The sequence below is a fragment of the Durio zibethinus genome, chromosome 21 (genome assembly GCF_047325235.1).
Source record: "Durio zibethinus cultivar Kanyao isolate XHJ-2024 chromosome 21, ASM4732523v1, whole genome shotgun sequence".
In the NCBI taxonomy this organism is placed as follows: domain Eukaryota; kingdom Viridiplantae; phylum Streptophyta; class Magnoliopsida; order Malvales; family Malvaceae; genus Durio; species Durio zibethinus.
This window is the reverse complement of record NC_143182.1, coordinates 5,921,373-5,927,891: the sequence shown is the minus strand read 5'-3', so window position 1 is coordinate 5,927,891 and position 6,519 is coordinate 5,921,373. Positions and strand designations below refer to the sequence as shown.

At 33.9% G+C, this 6,519-nt stretch overlaps 1 non-coding gene and 1 pseudogene across 2 annotated transcripts; both read left to right on the top strand.

Annotated features, from left to right (window-relative positions):
* The first annotated feature begins 730 nt into the window (after nt 1-730).
* Nucleotides 731-3,478, top strand: LOC111306073 (putative E3 ubiquitin-protein ligase RF4; annotated as a pseudogene). Its single transcript, XR_016331729.1, has 2 exons — nt 731-2,133; nt 2,723-3,478. The product of XR_016331729.1 is annotated as a putative E3 ubiquitin-protein ligase RF4 (transcript).
* Nucleotides 3,479-3,982: 504 nt separating this feature from the next.
* TRNAS-UGA (transfer RNA serine (anticodon UGA)) lies at nt 3,983-4,064 on the top strand. Its single transcript has one exon. It is a non-coding gene; the product is annotated as a tRNA-Ser (tRNA).
* The last annotated feature ends 2,455 nt before the right edge of the window (nt 4,065-6,519 follow it).

Here is a 6,519-nt window from a genome sequence, read left to right as displayed (position 1 = left end):
CCCAAAGAATATACCCCAGTAGGCATTTCAAGAGTTTTTAATAGACTTCTTAGTTTCTCAATCTCTTTTCTTTCTAACTTACATTGTTCTCGAGACTTCTATAGTACTCCGATAGTTTTACCAATTATCACTTCCTCAAATCAGGTAGTAGTGACAAATTCTGCTATTTTTGGTATTATTATCTTTCTCAAAATTGAAACAACTCTTGATAGTAAAGGTTTAACTAAAGAACATTATAGGCAATGAAAGCCAAAGAAGGAAAAAATAATATTGAAAGATTTAATAAAATTTGGCTATGAAGGTTTAAAATAAAATTTAGCAATAAACACTGAAAAAAATTTCTTTTAAAGAAGAGCCTAAAGCTATGATACCATATGAAAAAATTAAAAAATAAAATTGTATAAAAAAACTAAGAGTAAAATTAAATGTTTATTGAAAGACTCCTCTTAAAGAATTATACAAGTACTTTAGATTTATATATAACTAATTAGTAGGTAAATTAAGAAATTAAATATTTTTAAAATTGATCTTATAATTGAAAGATTGTCTATTTTAATTTTTTTTTAATTTTAAAAATATAAATATTTAATTTTAGATATACAAATATAAATATATATATTATAATATTACAATTAGTTGTAAATAAGTGTCTCATATTGTATACAATGCTGGAGATGATTAGTGTGCTTAGAGAGGTTAAACCGTGTCTATCTATATGTGGTGGTAATTAATGATTGACCTAAACATTTCGGTGGCATGTGAAGTGGGAGCAGAGATATTGCATAATTTAAGTCGTAAAGAAGTCTTAGGAGAGAACTCTGATTCTACCTCCAGTGGAGATCAGAAATTCAAAATCTGAAAAACCATTCTTCCAATCTGGAATGAGCCCAATGTTTCAAAACCTTCATTCTACTTTCCCTAAATTACCAGCTTGAAAATTTTGGAAGTTTCCCTAATTTACCTAACCCAAAAATCCTCTTGCTTAGAAGGGTTGACACCAGAGAAAGAGAGTTTGATTTCTATGGGTGCTTTTAGAGATTATGTCCCAGTTGCATCTATCTCTAAAGAAAAATTAAGGACTGGTTGAAAGGGTTGCTACAAAAGGAGCTGGCTACACTTTGGTTAAAGTCCTTCAATATGGAAAAATATAGGGTGGCTTTTGGGAGAGGTGCTTTTTGAGCCGGGAAAGTGGCTACCACTAGCTGTTTTATTGTCAAAAAAAAAGAAAAAAGATTCCATCTTAGTTACCAGCTGTGCATATGAAAAATGCTTCATCAAAAATAGTTACAGAAGCTGGATTTTTAACTGATGAAAGCCATCATGTTTTAACTAATTTTTCTCCTGGTTTAATCATGTCAGATGACTCTTCAACATTGCCTACGAATGGTACTAAATCTGCAGTTCCTACCGCAAATACTGGGCTTTTACCATCATCATCTTTGGAAAATAAACCTGTTCAAAAATCAGAAGGCAAAACCTTAAAATCTTCTAACAGTCCTGAACATGATGTAGAAAAAAACTGCTCCAAAAGCCGAAGGCAGCAATTCTATTTCTATGTCTTCTAAGTCAACTGGTTATTATACTGGAATTCCATATGAAGAGTCTCTATGAAAAAACATCCCACAAGATGACAAGGATTAATTGATTTTGAAGCTAGTTCCAAGGTTACAAGAAATGCAGAGTAAGCTACATAATTGGACTCAACAGACCAATCAGAAGGTTATGCAGGCTTGCTCGTAAGCTTGGCAAGGACCAAACTTAACTTAAATCACCGAGGCAAGAGAAGGAAGAAACAGAACAGCTCAAAAGGGAGAACCAAATCAAGCAGGAGAAACCATGAAGAGGCTGTCTGAGATGGAGTTTGCCTTGAATAATGCAACTAATCAGGTTAAAGGCACTAACTCCACAATTCAGAAGCTTGAAGTGGAGCTTTCTATGCTGAAGATGGAGATGGAGGTTGCTAAATTGCAGGCTACAGCATCAGCTGCAAGTTGTCGAGAAGCATTGGAGAGAGAACAGAAGGCTCTTAAGGATTTTAAATCATGGAATGGACAGAGGAGCTTGCATCAGAGAAGCGGAAGGCAGCAGAGCTGCAAAGTAGGTAAGGTTAAAAATATCTACAACCAAACTTAGGTATGATTCTCCTTGAAGAAGTACTCATTGACTTGTATTCTTGTTAAATAAGCCTTAATCAACATATAGTTTTGCCTTGTTAAATCAGTATATGGCTCTTTGTCTTAACTAAACAGATTGGAAAGGTTCTAGAATTGTAAGACTGAGGAGAAGACAGATTACAGAATAAAATGCCACTAAGAGAACACAATAAAGTATAAAACTTTTAAGAGACCATAAGAATTGCATAAATGTGTTGGACTAACTACCAATATTTACTCTTCTTTGCAAATCACCATGAAATTAGTCAAAGGGATGGCACAACTTTGCAAATACCCTGCTATGTTTTCTATCCTCCGGCTCTATAAGCCATTAAGACAATTATCAACAATATTATGCTAAACAGCAGATTGGAGTTCGTAATTAAACAATCAGATACTATCAATGCTCAAATCTTATTCTTGGCAACTTCTCGTCCTAAATTTTCCATTTTCATGTATGGAAAGATGCATGAAGGTGCACGGAGAAGTGCATTTAGCTGTTTATGCCTTTAAATAGATTAATTCTATTTAACTTGTGTTTTATCATGAGAAACGATGAAAAGTTGCAGATGACATGGAAATATGAGAAGATGACAAAGGTGAAATTCCTTAAGCAGGCTGCCTCCATAAGGAAGGAGAGAGAACGTCTTGGAGCTGTCGCCAAAGTGGAGGAGGATAAGATTAAACTAAAAGCAAGAAAAGATATGAAGAAATATGGGAAGGAGATTAAAAAGCTCAAGAACAAGTTACCTGAGTTGAATATGAAGCTGGGTCACTGATTCTAAGTTTATGGCCAGTGTTCTTCTGTTAACGAGGGGAATCAGATTCCAAGTTTCTCTAAAAGGGTGGTTGACATCAAAGATTATTCTGGGAGCAGAGTTTCGAAACGGAAGCATAAGTGCATCATGTTCTTATCAGAAGAGAAGATAGTGGTATGCCTTCCATGTGCTCATCAGGTCCTATGTGTTAAATGCAATGAGCTCCACCAGCAACAACTGATGAAGGATTGCCCTGCTTGTAGGACCCTGATTGTTTGCCGCATTTGTGCATGTTTTGCTAACCCATAGGTTATAGCTCTCTGAACCATTTTGCTAGACCAAGACCAGTAGTAAGAACAGTGACTTAATGGAGGAGACGTGAAAAGGAGCACTGTGGAAATCCCGTTCAAACTTATTGTACCTTTTGTTTTATTTTTGCTTATTTTGAATGGTTTATACTAGTAGTTCAAAAGTATGAAAAAGATTAAAGGGAAAGTTTATAGCTCACAGACATCTTGTATAGTTAGTTCTTTACCATATAATGATATAATATGTAGTTTAGCTTGACATTACACCTTCAACTGTTCTTTAATTTTTTACCTCTAAGGCTTGAACATGATCGATTCCTTTGAGAAGACTCTCTTCAGGTGAGATATAGAACTCAATTGATCAATATTCGTAAGAAATTCAATTTACGTCTTCCAGATAACTTTGACAAACAACCAAGCAAACTTGCACGTTGGCATGTCATACCTTATGGTTGATGTTTCCATGAAATCGTATTTCTTATAGCTTCATGCTTTGTACTCGTATTTATATCGAAGAAAAGTTTACTAGAAGGGTTACTAGTTAACATAACGTGTCATCTTGAAACTGGTTAAAACTACCATTCTATGGTTTAAATTTTAATTGAAGGATAGAGAAATGAAGGGAAATGGAAAAGGGGGCAGCTTACAAGGTTTAATATCTGACGCCAGTCAACACAAATAATCATGCAAAATTCAAATTTCTTATCACAAGTGAAGTGATGAACTATGGATAAAAAGTGAAATAGACGACTAAAGGCAACAAGTCGATATGTCCGAGTGGTTAAGGAGACAGACTTGAAATCTGTTGGGCACCGCCCGCGCAGGTTCGAACCCTGCTGTCGACGATATTCGTTTTATAATTTTTCCCAGCTCACAGCTTTTTTTTTTTTTTTTTTTTTTCGTACAATCTTTTTTTCCCGTCCTGTGAATTGGTGTCACTGAGCACTATAGCTTATTACCCATACATTATTCTTTGACATTGCCAAGCTGTGGATGCGCTATCCTGTTTCTGCTACTGCCCTTGTTGGCTTTGTCTTTCCCATGGATTACTACCGTTCTGCCACTACCTGCCTCTGTTGGGATTCTTTTTCTTTTTTTTTTTTTTTTGGTTACTTTCTAACTTTCCATGACTGACATAAATCTTTTCTGTTCTTTTCTGGTGTCATATCCCCATCTCAACAATGTGCTAGAAGTAAAAGTCGTGCCTTACATTTTTTCCAAATTCAAAGTGTGCTAGCTCCACAATACATTAAATTACTCCAACTACTATAACTTTATCATCAAGTTAAGCAATAGCCAATCGTTTTTTATCTTCGTAGTTTGTAATGAAAAGGGAATTTCGTACACGTTGCTCATGAAAAAATTAAATCAGTTAGGTAAAGCAGAAACAAGCCCCCAAAGAAGTACAATTCTTTATTGATCATCTAGTTCAAGATAACTAACAGAATATGTAAATATATATATATATGAATATGTATGTACTAAGGTCTTCTAGTGAATTTTTTATTTTATTATCATCTTAACTCATGGATATTAAAGAGAATATATTTTCTGATTGCAAAGGAAAGGATATAGTGTTAAAAAAAAAACCCATTCTTAGGCTTCTAGACAGTTTGGTACCAACCACAGTGATTGCCAATACCTACCATTCCTTAAACTGACATGTCAGAAAGGTAATGCAGAGGTCTTAAGACTCCAAACTAACTTATATTGCAAAGATACAATGAAGTTGGGTTTTTCTGCTTCTGAAATCTCTGAATCCCTTTAACTATTGATGTGAGTTTGTGGGGATCGAAGATAAAAGGGAAGATTGCCAAAACTTGTGTATGTTTTTGGTCCCAGTACTGGCGTCAAGTGATTCTGGCAAGTTGTAGTGATTAACAAACAGCCTGTAAGGGTTGTTCTCTTTGATTTCTGTTGATTTCTTGATCCTTATAGCCCACACACTAACTGAACATCAGATGTCACGAGCAGAACATGTGATTATTCCAGCTGCATGCAACATAAAAGTTCTAAGATTGGTTATTGGTTATGCTCGTTAATGTTGCAGCACTAATCATGTAGAGTACTTCAACTACAACTTTCTCCACAGGATATGATGACCAACTGAACTAATAAATAAATGTAAACACTTTCCATAAGATTTTATTTTTTTTTGGTACTTAAAATGTTTAGGTGAGAGGCTACCCCATTCAAAGACGAAGACATATCAATATCTCAGATCATTTACATTTGATTTACAAATCACTTGACGAGAATCGAACCTAAATCTTAAAAATGAAATATCCTTTACCAATTTAACTAACCCTAAACCCAAAATAAGGATAGTATCCTAACTACGGTAGTAAAATCTCACTTTTTTTTTTTGTCTGTATATCAAATTTTATTCCGAGTTTTTTATGCTATTGTATGATAAATATATGTTATGGATAAATAGGAAGGAAAATTTTTTAGAGGAAAGTTAGGGAGAGATAAGTGGAACGAAGAATTGCTGTCAGATAAGGTAATTTAAACTTAACAAAAATCAAGAGGATGAGAACAAATGAATATATTATATCTATATTAATTGATAAATTTTTCCCCTCAAATCATTTATGATCACTTTGTTTTATTTACAAATACAATCACCTCCCAGGGTAATCTGATGCAGCTTTCTTTCCCTTCAAATCAACAAATATAAAAGTATAACGCAATTTATTTTTTAATTATTATGTGTTCATGTAAGCAGGAAAAAAAATGTGTTCATGTGAGTGATGACTTAAGAAAACTGTCATGATCAATTACGCCAAGATCAGGTCCTTGATAAGCTCAACTTCCAAAGTTTCACACAAACAAAATAGAATCTGCATTTTTTTCCCAGGGAAAAATAAAAACTGAATAACCATTGAATCAAATGTTAAAATTTTCTAACTCTTCGAAAAAGTACATATGTAAAGGTGTATCTTTTACGTTGCCATGGCCAATGCGGAATATGATATGATAGTTTCAGTTTGGGGACTCCAAAACAACTCCTATATAAACTAGTTAACTATCTGTCCATCTCCACTCTACACCAGCAAGTTGACTTGTTAAGATACGTATCTGTGTTACTTCTCTGATATAATTAATTTACTAGTTGATTAAACTATAATGTTTTAAAACTGTAATGGGTCAAGGCTACCATCAGAGTAAGACAACAAAATTTGCTTGCAAGCTAAACGGTGATTATGTAATATGTTGGTAGAGTACTCGAGTCGTACTTATAACGATAAGTGTTCAAATTTTGATGGTTTTAAATATTAAAAAAAAAGTTGTAAAGAA